Below are 13876 nucleotides of genomic sequence, written 5' to 3'. Positions count from 1 at the left end.
CATGATTTTTGCGCTGTTTTTCGTTTATTTTTTTCTTTTTTTGCATTTTTCTCGATTCGTGCGCCGCTTGTAATGAAATTTAATGATAATACATAATTTTTGTTGCCTCAAAATTTTTGACCCAAATTGCGTTTGAGCCACCCAGCCGAGAGCAATTGAAATATTGTTGGTCTTTTCTTTTTCCCCTCTTTTTGCCATTTTATGTTAATCGCCTGCGTCTTAATTATGACCCCGTTATAAAGGTAACATTTTGAGAGCGCGTGCTGTTTGTCTTTGTTGCAAATCAAATGAGGGCGACTTGAAAAGGTGCCAAGAGGTGGGTGGGGTGCGTCCGCCAGTCTCTCGCCCAACAATAATTCAATTGTGCATTAGTCACACAATCATAATTTATATAAATACGACCGACTACGACGCTCGTTCGGCTGCGCTTAATGACAATTTTTTGCGCTCTTAGATAACAGTACAAGCTGGCGGTCGCTCACAAAGGGAATGTTAGTTAGCATTTCTCTGTCGGTGTGGGTGTATGTGTGTGTGAATGCGGTTTAACAGTGTGCTATAAGTGACACTGTTAGTGCGTAATGATTACGAATAGGTGAGCTTGGGGTTTCTCTCTTTTGGCAATCAGTCATTCACAAATTACATGAAGACTCTTTCCATCTCTCTCACATATGTTCTCCAGTTAAAGTCCTCCGGTTATTCGATCTATTTTCGATAGTCTCACAGTCTTCCAGCTTTATCATATAGACCAAGTTTATTGATTAGCAAAGAAGCTAATTTTTAACGAAGTAATACAAGATAATAAAACGAATTGTTACTCGATTTTCATAGTCTGCAATTATCGTTTATAGAATTTACTGTTTTAATTGGATTGTCTAAGATACGTATGTACGTTCTCTGGTTTAACAGAGTTAAATCAATTATTTTTTGGAAAGGCAATTAAAGTGGTACTCTCTCTATCTCACTCTTCGCATTACATTTCTCTCTCTCTCTCTCTCTTTCTCTTTTTCACTCACTGACTAGCAGAGGCAATCAGTCACTTTTTTACAGCCTAGGCCTAATTTTAGCGTATCGCCTTTCTCTTCGATTTTCATGGCCTTCAATTAATGCCCACAAAGTTAGTCAAGTCTAAATATGCATTTTTTAAATCGAATTTCATTGCATTAGCAGACTTAAGGCAATAACCCACACACACACACACACACACACACACACAAATAGTGTGCTCAGACACTTGTCTGCCTTCCACTTAACAGATAGTCAAGTATTTCTATATATACTTATTTACATATATGTATGTATATATATTTGTGGAAATAGAAAATTGATATCGTTGCCCTGTTGCTTGGACAACATTTGACCGCTTGTGCTATCAAATGTCACTCTCTAAATAGGGGCCGCAGAGGGGGTTTTCTATTTGTTACTTCCAAAAAAACGAAAGAAAAAAACTGAAAGTCAAATAGAAAATTTGTCTGTTGCTGTTCGACTTGTTGACACAAGTGCTCGCTGACAGAGAGTCGCGCATGCACAGAGCCCCTGGGCAGGTCAAGACAAAGTCAGACTCGGCACTTTTCCTCACCTTTTATAAACAAACACACAAATAGATACGAGCGTGAAAGAGCGAGAGAGAGAGAGAGAGAGAGAGTGAGAGAGAGAGAGAGAGAAAGATCGCGAGATGTGCTGTTAAGGAGGACAATACCTTTAACGGCTGCTGTCAAACCGCAAACACCACGGGAGTCTCGACTCGACTCTCAGGTCTTTTGAGTCTTGCAGTTCATTTGATATTATTGCTCTGTTTCTGATTGTGATCTGAGAAAGAAACCTTTTTCGTCGCTGCGGCTGTGCCCCCTTTTGTCATACCCTGTTACAATTGTTAGAAGTTTAATCAATTAGAAAATAAATAGATTTGAGTTATTTGACATACGCAATATCAAAGCAAACCAGATTCTAATATATCATGTCGCTAATTACTTCTATTGTCTCAGACATGGTGCCAGAGCTCTTTGAGCATATTTTAACATAAATTAGAGAAACTTTTGGATTTAGATCTGCTTATCTTATCTGAAATTGGAGAAATTTATATATGCATAAATATATTGTGACTACCTACAAATCGATCGCTATCGATCGCGCTATTCTTAGATTAAACGTTCATATAATACTCATTCATTATAAAACTCCTTTTTTATACATACATTTATCGTTATAGCAACTATATCTCAAGAACCTAGACTCTCTCTCTGCTAGATTCATTCTTCATTCTATTTTCGTTAAACATTGGGAATTTCTATGCAGGAAATATATAATAACTAATAGATTATCAATATTACTCACACTCTATATATGCGCAGTATCTCTATATATATGTACCATCTGCGTATGTATGTATATTTATTTTGTGTGTTCGATAAGATTTGTTCGCTTGGCTGTGATAACGCCGGCAAGGCCAGCGGAGCCAGATAAGTCCGGCGACTTTATAGATAAATTCCACTGTGCGCCGTTGGCTGCGCCTTGATCCAAGAGGTCAAGATAGTTAGTTGCGCCTTCCATTTCCGTTGCCCAATTCAGTTAATGAAGCTAATTGACAAAAAAGTTCAAGAAAATTGACGCATAATCAGAACGCGGTTCGGTTCAATGCGGTTCATTGTGTGACTCTGGAGGCGAACTCTACTTACACACATACATACACATGCATATGTATGCATGTTTATTATTAATTCCCATTGAGCACTACACACTCCAGTATTACCTCACCCAAAGCGAACTTCTAATTGCAGCAAAGCTCTCTCGCTCTTATACGCTTTCCCTCCCTCTCTCTCTCTCTTTCTCTCTCTGAGTTTCTCTCTCGGATCTACCTACTTTAGGTACTTGCAGTACCTCGAGACATGACGTGTGTGGGCCGTGAGTCGGCGTTTGCCAGCTTGTTCTTATTTATTTTTTTTTTTTGCATTTTATTTTTGGTTTGTTCTGTTGACGTCTGTCGGCTCTGGCAGCTCTACTCTAATTGCTGCGCGAAAAGCCACAGCTGCATTTCTCTCAGTGTACGCACTTCTGGCAGCGTTGTGGGCGTTGCAGAAGGTCGTAAAACTTGCAAGCGATCATTGTGCACGCACGTCCCAAAAGGTTTTTTCTCAATGAAGCCCACAACAGATGCAGTTCAGGTACTTAATACCCTGTAAAAGCGCAGCAGTTGTAATGCTTGAACTGGCATAGAAAAATAGATCTGTTAATGTAAACTTGAGTAATGTAGCTACAATTTCTGGTGTAAAATCTTGAAATCATATTATTATATATGTATATGTCCATATATATAAGCGATAATGTAGTTTATCGATATTTGTTTCAAGTCGATAAATATTATTAATACGATTCTGAATCCCATCGTGGAATTTATATTCCTATAGAAATATATGTAAAGACTGTGTATTCCGATATAAATCATGCGATATCGATAATCTTGATATCGATAAAACAGTTTTAGCTTTGGCACATATATCAGAGATGTTGGCTAGAGCTAGAACTCTTAAAACTCCGATTCATTTCAAAGCCTCAGCTTTCACAGGGTATCAAATACTCCGTCATCTTTTGTACTGTTGCAGCAGCCTTACCTCATGCTGTGTTGTTGCCGTTTGCCGTTGTCGTAAGTTTGTGGGACTTTGACTTTAATGAACGCTTTGCGGCAAATGCAACTGCAAGTCGTAGAAACTGCCCCCTCCTTGCTAGACCCACTTCGTCCCCTCTCTCCCAGTTGATGTCTGCCCGCCCGCGTTCATCCTTTTGGCTTCGGCTTTTGGTCTTTGGCTCAACACAATTCTATTTTGGCAGCAAATTTATAACTTCCTTGGCAAATGCCATTTGCTTAGACAGTTTACGCCTACCCCCGTTGGAGCGTGGCTGCGGGGCCGCGAGCTGCAGCACTTAAGCCTGGCTTAGAACTCACTGAGTGACAGTTTTTTCTCTCTCTCTCTCTCTCTCTCTCTCATTCTTCTTCTTTTTTGTTTGCCTGACAATGCCTAGGGCTGTCTGGCGAATATTATTGCGATATGACTTACGCATGCTTCATTCACGTTGATTTACCCGACATGAGTCACGGGCCAACCCTGCGACTCTGGTCACTCACAGATACTGTGTCTGAAGTCGGGCAACTGTGCAGCAGCTCAAATTGCACTTCAGTTCAGCACTGCGACGACAGCTGTCCAATGCTGCACAATTCACAATAGACATGGGCGCATTACCATCTGGAATTTATTGTGCTGTGAGGGAGCGAGTGAGAGGGGATTGAGTAGATTCTTTGATGATGGCATATGTATGTAACGTAATTAAGGAAGGAAATGGGTAAAGCTGAGCTGTGAGAGTATGGATAGTTGTTCTCAATAATTATTAACAAAAAATACAGTTTTGCTTATTTTGGTATATACATATTACAAAAAATAATAATTTAAGTAATTAAGATATAAAAAAAAATAAATAAAAAAATAAAAAAAAGCAATTATCAAATATATAAAAAAAAAATATTACAAAAATATGGATACAAAAAAAAATAAATAAATAAAATAAAATAAAAATAAAGTTACATATGTACCAAGTAAAAAATAACATAAAATAAAATATTTTTAAATGCATGAGATGAAATAAACCTAACTTATATACAGTAAGAAAATTATAAAAATATTAAAACAAATCTGAAATGCAAAATAAAATATACTAGAAAGTATACAAAAAATAATATAAAGTAATAAAAGATATAAAATGAGTATTTATAAACAAAATATTAAATAACAAATTAATAATAACTATACATATTAAATAATATATTTAAAAAAGTTAAAAAAAAGTATAAGTATAATAATAATAATAATAATAATAATAATAATAATAATAATAATAAGTGAAATAGGCATATTTACAAAAATTATTTATGGGAAAACTTTTATCTCAACAAAAACTTTACCCATCATATCAAACAGCTCACTATCTAGGGTATCTTGCCTAGCTCTAACTGTTGGCTGTGAGCCGTTCTGTTTTCCAATTATTGTTGCTCTTGTTGTAATCAGCTATTATTGTTGTTGCTGTTGTTTCAGCTGCCGTTTGAGATTTTGGTTTCTAGTGAAAGTTATACTTTTTTTTTTTCCATGCCATCGCCAGGTTTTTATTTTTTATTTTTTTGTCATTTCGTCGCGTCTACAGCGGCCTTTCCATTTCACTTTGAGCCACTGGACTGGAAAGCTGTGTGTCGCGGACTGCCCCCCCTCTGTGCCCCATGCGCTGGCTCTTCGATCCGCTCATCAAGCCAGGCACGCATGCGCGTTAAGTGCAGCCACAATGCCAATGCCTTTTGTATTTATCAGTTGTGAGATGCGAGCTTTACAGAATCTTTCACGCTTCAGTTGTCAGACAAGCTACTCCCCTCCATCTCTTTGGCTCCCTCTCTCTCTCTGTGTCTCTCTGCTTCTCTTTCTCTTTGGCTGACATACTTTCGCTTTCATTTGAAATGAGCCTGGCATTGCACTCGCGCTTGTGACATAATGCACTATTTGAAATTAATGCTAAATGATTATTTATCGGCTCGCCCGCTCTGCCTCTACCTCTGCCTCTGCCTTTGCCTTTGCCTTTGCACAATGCCTCTTGTTGTTCTGCTGCTACGAGTGAAACTTAAGCTCTAGCTGTTTTTTTTTTTTCTCCTCCAAGTTTTTTGATTAATTACGCTCACAGCGCTTTACATTTCGAAAGCATTTCATATGGTTTTTCTTGCTCTTTCCCGCTCCTCTCTCTCTCCCTATTTCTTTGTTGAACTTTTGTTGACCCTCGACACAAACTTTCGTGCTGTTGCCCTCATTTTCCTGAATTGGGCTACGCCGGGGCGTTCAACAAATTTTGCGCAAATTTTGTAATACGACGCAACAAATCAATAATTATTAATAGCAGCAGCAGCAACTGCGGCAGCGGCAGTGGCAGCACCTTAAACCTCATGTTCAAGGTCAAGTTTGCAGGTGTGTGTGTGTGAGAGAGAGAGAAGCTTTGTATGTGTGTGTGCGTGTGTTTTTCCAGCTCGTTTAACCATTTAAATACATAATTACGTTTATCGCACATGCCACACACATCTGCCCAGCTGTGCCGCGCCTCGCCGCTGCTCTGCCCCATTGAATTCCTCAGGCCCATGTAAACAAAAGAAATAGTAAATCAACTATTTGCGCAAATTAACAAATATCGTTTCGTTCAGGAATGTGCAACAGTTTCAAATGTTGCAAATGAAAGGTTCAGGCTGCGCAATCTGTGCATACTTACCCAGGTTATGTGATAATACCTCGAAAGCGTGATTTAATGAAGTAGTTCGATCATTCCAATCTCCAAGCTCCAATCTCTTATCTAACTGCCATAACTAGTTCATGTTGAGCTCTTTTTGATATAAAACAAACATATGTTTCATATTATTTAATGAGCTGTGTTTAAGGATTTAATTAAATAAATTATATTAGAAAAATCCGGAACTAGTTCATTTCGATTTGATTTTTATTGCATTTTTAGCAATCATCAATTTTTTTAACTACTAACAAGTTTATATGAGTGTTATTTACATTACAACATCAAAGTTCCGGAACTAGTTCATTTTGATTTAATTTGTATTGCATTTTAGCAATCATAAATTTTGCAAACTAGTAACAAGTTTATATAAGTGTTATTCATTTAACAATATCAAAGTTCCGGAACTAGTTCATAATTTTTGTACTTACATATATTTGTGAATAATTTTTTGTATTTAAGATCTAGTTTATTTCTTACATATTTCAATGAGACGCAATAATTATTACAAATTATTAAAATTTATGTGGTCATTGCATAACCGTACATACTCTATAAGTATACTCTACATAACCAAGCAATGAATTCAAAACAATATTACAAATAATTTCCATTTGAAAACGACTTGTAGAAAAGAGTTCAGGAAAACAATTGTGACAATTGTTGAACACAATTGTTTAGGCTTATCTCTTAATTGCTTAGATCTATGCAGATGTATTTATCTATTCATATAGCCTTATTGGTTAGCCATTGTTGTCGCTGTTGAAATATTTCCGGAATGCAGAATATGGTATGATATGCCAATTCAATAGTTCTGTGAGTCATGATAGCTAGACGAACTATAGACAAGTTCTTCCATAAGACTAAACTCCATAATTTATCTAGATAAATGCCTATATATGTGAATGAGTACGTGTGTGTGTGTGTGTGTGTGTGTAATTACCTAGCTCGCATTGTTTAATGAAATGGCTTCGAGCAACCTTCAAATGTCAGCGACTTTATTTTTCTTTTTTTTTTTTTATTATTATTTTTGAGCTTGGCTTACATTCAGGTAAATGTGTGTGTGTGTATGTATGTATGGAATGTAAGTGCATAAATTAAAAACAACAACAATACAAGTGAAGTCGTCATGGCGGGAGTGCTCGACTAGCATTATACCCTGATTGTTGTGAAGCGTTGGAAATATATTGAAATAAATAAGGCAAAACCTATACTAAAATTTGGATAGAAAGTTCTTGTCCTTCTGTGGTTGTAGACCTGACAAGCTTTAGAATTCTATGTTTGAGCTCTGTCTGCTCTTTCTATCATTTTCAATTAGCAACAATATACCCTATACATTTTCATTGGACACTAGGGTATACAAAAAGCCAAGTGGAGTAGCTTGAAATTCCATTTTAAAGTAAAAAAATATATATATGTATGAAAAATACTTTAAAAAATGCATTGACGACTTCTTATAATTGTTGTTGTTGTTGATTTTTCATGTTTTTAAGCTTCGCGTCTGACAGTTGGTCTGTCAAATAAATCTATTGTAAGTCTTTATATATGTATATACAAATATACCTATACATATACACAAACACACATATAAATATGAGCTCACAAATCATAAAAAAATGCAAACACAGCTGTTGTTTATTTTTTCTTGAATTCTTTTTGGACTCTGCAAATAAAACAAAAACTAATACATTTAGTTTTAATTATATTATTTAAAATTTTTTCAGCTGCTAAGCAAACGCCATAAAAGTCCAAACCATAAATAAATAATATCTGAAATGAAATGCAAACAGATCTTGTTTAACAGGTTTATTTTTTCTCGGTTTGTTTGTTTTATTTTTTGCACAAAAGTTCAACAAAATCGAGCGCAAAAATCTGACGGGGAAGCAAAAAAAAAAAAAAGAATAAAAAATATAAAAAAACGTGAGCGAACGTAAACAATGAAGCGAAACAAGAATCTGAACTCTGATAAAAAAAAACTTTTGGCAGCATTACGTACATATATGATTTATGTAAAGCTGATAATGATTGTGAAAGAGTTTTGCTACAAACTGTGTCAGAATGATAACAGAATGACAATATATGTATATAATCTTATCTGTATAACAGATCAGATGTTGATATAATGTCCACAGATTGTGTATATTGATTCTTGTGATCTGTGCTGTGTACAATTTTATATTGATCTTTAAAATATTCTAGATGATCTGAATTGAGGGATTCAGTATACTTATATGTATATGATGTATGGAATATGTTTGTGTTATTATTATAAATGCTAATGTATTATTCTGGCAGATTTTCGTGGATTTCAGAAGCTCGATTCTTGAAACCTATCTATGATTCATTCCATCAATTTTGTTTGTGTGTACATAGATCATTGATACATTATAGTATAATTTCTCATTCATGAAATATGTTTACAAATATCTATATTCTAGGTTCTGATTCCATTGACTCTTAACCTTCATCAGTTTCTGTCTATTGATTAATATATGCATTGACTGATCTGTATTTCTCGTTCTAACTCGTTCTCTTTGCCAAAATATAGCTATGCATTACCTATGTATATATCATTGATGAAAGATATTTACAAAAACCTAGATGTTTCATCTGTTTACTGATCTATCCATTCAAATCTGCACGTCTAAAGATCTTTTTGAATAGATATACATAGCTATTAGATAGATATTCATTTCGCTATTTGAAATGCAATGTAGTTGGTGTAGTTGACCCTATCCCATTCAGCAATATCTCCTCATATATGCGATACTTGCTTTTCGATCTTCACATCTTTTCGATGATCATCATCATATCTGCTGTCAGAGGCAATTGCAGACTTGATTTGCAAAGATTTGTTACCTGTTTCTTCATCGCTTAGCTAGGCGGCCGGCACACTTGAAGCCCCCGCACGTATTGTCGCAGCTGGCGGGTCTGGCACTTGTGAAGCTGTCTCTCAGGCGGGCGCGTCTTAATGTTTTTCTCTATGGCTTTTACGCCCATCACTCACGCCCACTCTAGGCTAGAGAGACACTTGTGCTCGTCCCCACATTCGCGTCAATTTGCATAATTTTTAAATTAAAAAACTGAGTTTATGTAATGACATTTCTAACGGTTTCGTCTTGATGACTTCATAGGAAGTGCAAAGTGGACAAACACTTCGCCATGCCGCGGCTACTGGACACACACAAAAAAACGAGGCTCGAATTTGCATAGAGCTGGACACTGGACAACGTCAGCGTCAGCGTCAACGTCAACGTCATTCCGGCCTGGCTCAGGCGTTTGTTAGATTTATAAACCACTCTTAAACTGGTCAACATTAGAGTTATATCAGTCAACTGTTTATGTGTGCATCCATGTTCACTTGTATACCTATCTCTCTCCCTCTCATTTACTCCTCTAGCAGGCGCTCTCTCTCTCTCTCTCTCTCTCTCTCTCTCTCTTTCCGTGTCCATGTGGGCAATCTGCGTGATCAGCACACGACGCTAATGTACAGATCATGAGCACTGATTGCGTTTAGTGCATGAAAATTGGAAAAACTGGAAAACTTGTTTGTCCCCGGACTTGTTCTCTGCCTGCCACATGATCATCATCATCATCATCATCATTAGGATCATTATGATGATGTTCATCATCATCATTGTCGCCGCCGCCGTCGCCGTCGCCGTTGCTTGGCTTGCCTTTTTCTGCTTATTAATTTCCAACACAAACTGTGCGGCATATCAACGCCAAATTACAAAGAGTCGTTCTTGTTCTCCCTCACCCATCTGTCCGCTCTCCTCTCTCATTGTGTACTCTGGCTGCACGCTGGGTCAGTGACGCCCCAGCTACGATCTATGCATACATCAGATGTCGACAGTTCGGAATCCAGTGCTCTAATTAATTAGAACGACTTTAATTTTAAAGCTGCTGTCAATGAATTGAGCAAAGGGCCCTGACCTGCTCAATGGCTAGCTTTATTGTTTGTCCTTATACCCTGTAAACGCTGAAGTGCTCCCGAAGGGTTGTGTTAAAGGTAAAAAGATATATGTATTGTAGATTTGATTAAATATAAGATAAGATTTTTGTATAAAGGCAGAATTGGTTTTATAGTTATAAATGAATTGAATAATCGATTAATATCGATTTTTAATATTGAGAAATAAAGTTATAGGAGCTATCTAGCTTCTTCAGCTCTCCCCATGCTCTTGCCTATTGACAGTTATCGACATATATATAATTAGTTATCGACATATATATAATTAGTTATCGACATATATCGATAAATCTGCTTGGTCAATATTCCAATGCAATGCTCACTTTCTTCTTATATACAGGATATCTACTAGTTGCATACTCCTCTTCAGAGAACATATTAAGTAATGCCCAGCAGCGTGACAATTTCAGTCCAGAGAAAAAATCTGATACTCAGTCCCCAAAAAAAAAGCTTTGGACCTTCACCTTCAGTTGTTGACGCTTTGTAACTTCAATTAATTTATGTTTATTTTCTGTTTTTTGTGTATTTTGTTGTTATTTAACAACATCATTTCAACTGGTTCAACAAATTGTTGCTGTCGGTTGGCTTTTTAATGACCCGAGTCATGGTCTAAGGTTGCGCGACCACGCCCAGGGCAAAGTGCTAAGCAGACCAACGATTGCTGTAATTTGAGTCGTATGTACACCAAGTATGAGTTCGAACTCTCGCAGATACACGTACTCTCGGCCACATTTAGCTGCGGATACCTATTTAAAGCGTACGATCGACAAATTGGGCGCGCATGTGCGAAAAGTGAAAGAGCCAGCGGCTACACTTGCAGAAATTATGAAAACTTTGATTGCAAAATGATATTTTCTACGCTAGAAATAAGAGATGAGAGAGTAGCAGACAGATGGGGTATATTGGTCAAGTGATTATATGTTGATGTATTTAATGTTAAGTTAGGGTATCTGCTAGTCGTATGTATTGTACTAGAAGCCATATATGCTTGATTTTGATATGAAATCTAGTAATAAAAGGCTTCTCCTGTAGTCTAAATGATAGATCTGTAAAAACGTGTCAAACAGTGTGGCTAGGGTGTCTGCAAGTCGAGCACTATTGACTAGCTAACTATAAATACCTACTATGATACTTAGTACTTGGTAGCTCATCTCTAGGAAGTAGCTGAAATAAGTAGTTGGCTTTCAGCAGTGCCCTTAGGGTATCTGCTAGTCGATCAGTATTGACTAGAGAACTATAGCTGCTTGATTTGTTACTTAGAGCACCGCCTCTTCGGTTGCATCTGTATAAAGTAGCTGGAATAGCTTTCATCTCAGCCCTTAGGGTATCTGCTCGTCGAGCACTATTGCCAAAATCACTCTTACCTGCCCGCCGTGCATTTGTGAAGTGTTTCGTGATAACACGTAGGCCAACAACAGCAATAGCAGCTACAGCTACAGCTACAGCAACTAGATGCTGATGCGTGGTTGCACGCCGACTTGGGGGCAATTCGCCAGCTGCCGAGACAGCCCCAACTGCAGCTAAAGTCTTAACAACAGCTACAGCCGCGGTCGTAGCTTTATGGCCAGATAAGCTCTGCTAGGCTAAGCAACACCCACTCAACGACTGACGGCTGACGAGTGCGGGCCAAACACACACACACACACACACACACAATTTTTTCTAGCCATTTATATGTGCATGTATGTATTTTCTTGGTGGCACTGCCAGTTTTATGACCTCCATGGCGAGAGCAACATTTGGAACGCCTCTTAAGTCAGGTGCCTCGAAAAACTAGCAGAAGAAGCAGGAGTCGTAGAAAAAGCTCAGTTTTGGTAAATACTGCTGCTGCTGCTGTTGTTGTTGTTGTTTTTCTTTTATAGTATTTTGTTTAATAGTTCGTTGTGGCATGTTGGCTTTTTAATGGCCAGCATATAAATCTGTAAAGTGTGTCGGTGTGCGACTGTGTGTGTGTGTGTGTGTGTGTGTGTGTGTGTGTGTGTGTGTGTGTGTGTGTGTGTGTGTGTGTGTCTGGTGTGTGTGGCTTAAGCCATTCGAAAACTTTGTTGGCCAAGTCGCCTGCCTGCTCAAGTGTCTAGCTTGGGCAGTTATTGTGTATATTTAAACATAGAGTAGGGTAGGGTAGAGTCTGGTTAGGGTATTCGTAGTTTTCTTATGGACTCTGTAACAGACCTGAAGAAGCAGCTGTTTGCTTAACTGGCCTGAGAAGCCTTCTTAGAGTATCTATAAGAAATTTAAGATAAATCTTATCTTATTATCTTACATTTTTCAAATCAAGCAAGATTTTATATCATAAAAAAGTCAGTCTTAAAAAAATCCAAGTTGTAGTTAAAAAGTAAAAAAATTCTCATTTGTATATATAATTTAAAATTCTTTGTTAATTTAAAATATTTCTCTGGCAAGTCAGATAAACTTTAAATAAATTGCTTACACAATAATTTGCCTAATATAAAATAAATTTTATTTTATATTTGAGTAGGCTTTACGTACCAGAACTTTACATAATTTAATAGGTATTTTATTAATTTAAAAGATTTTTTATATTCCCAAACTTTTTTTTTTTTATCATTGTAAGATTTAATTTCTGTTTTTATAGTCAACCAAGAGCATATCAACTTCGACCTTATCGCATCCGCCTCTCAATATCTATATTTTTATTAATAGCATTTGTTTTTTATGGGCTTCGGAAAAAATTCTGCTGGTCAACTGTTAGCTGGGCTCATAATGAATTGTTGCAGCCACAGAGTTTAGATAAATCCATATAATTCTATGGGGCTTCACACTTTCGTGTGTCGAGAACACCTTGATTTATGTTAAAGACTCAGCTATGCAAATGACAGTAAAAACATAGACGTTGTCTTCCTTTGGCGGCATCTTGAAAAAGTTTCAATAAAATTAAAAAATAAAAAATCTAGAAAAAAGCTGTTGATATTGTGAGACTTTGTTGTTGGTCTTAAGGTCTTCTGGCCACAATTAAGTCATTCAATTCATTTCCTAGTCATGCACATTGCTGCTTGATTTAGGGCTGATGTTTGAGTACCTCGGAGCATACTTGAAATTCCATTGGCGCCGCGTCGCCTCAATTAAATCGATTGAGCAATCGCCAGGAGTGGGAAAAAATATCGGAAATTATGCGATTCGTGGCTGAACAACAATAATGAGCGCCAATTAAACGCTGCCAGAGAAAACATGCAGCAATTAAATGTAAACACGCATCAAGCCACAGAAATAAACATTTTCCATTTCTGCACAATATTCAAATGCTAACAGGTATTTAAAAACTGAAATAAAAAATCAAATTAAATCAAATGAAATTCATCAAACGAAAGGCGCAAAAATTAACACACAGACCGCAAAAGAAAAACAATTACGAATTATATAATGGGGAGTATTTGATGGGGAGATACCCTAGAATTTATTACTGTCAACATGTGTAACTTATTTAGAACTATAATCAATATCAATATTGAATTGAATGCATATAGCTTTTATAATAAACGATAAATGCATGCACCATGTTATCGATTTTTATCGATAGTCGAGATACCCTGGAATTGATAACTATGTACATATGTATGTAACTTATTTAGAAGTATAATCAATATC

At 36.8% G+C, this 13876-nt stretch overlaps 1 protein-coding gene across 1 annotated transcript in view; it reads left to right on the top strand.

Annotated features, from left to right (window-relative positions):
- GEFmeso (Guanine nucleotide exchange factor in mesoderm) overlaps positions 1 to 13876 on the top strand; it is a 77195-nt gene that overhangs the window by 1671 nt on the left and 61648 nt on the right. The window lies entirely within an intron of this gene.

The sequence above is a fragment of the Drosophila navojoa genome, chromosome 5 (assembly GCF_054131105.1).
Source record: "Drosophila navojoa isolate 15081-1374.11 chromosome 5, UAZ_NAV_1.0, whole genome shotgun sequence".
In the NCBI taxonomy this organism is placed as follows: Eukaryota; Metazoa; Arthropoda; class Insecta; order Diptera; family Drosophilidae; genus Drosophila; species Drosophila navojoa.
The sequence above is the reverse complement of the archived record's forward strand: the minus strand, read 5'-3'. Positions and strand labels throughout refer to the sequence as shown.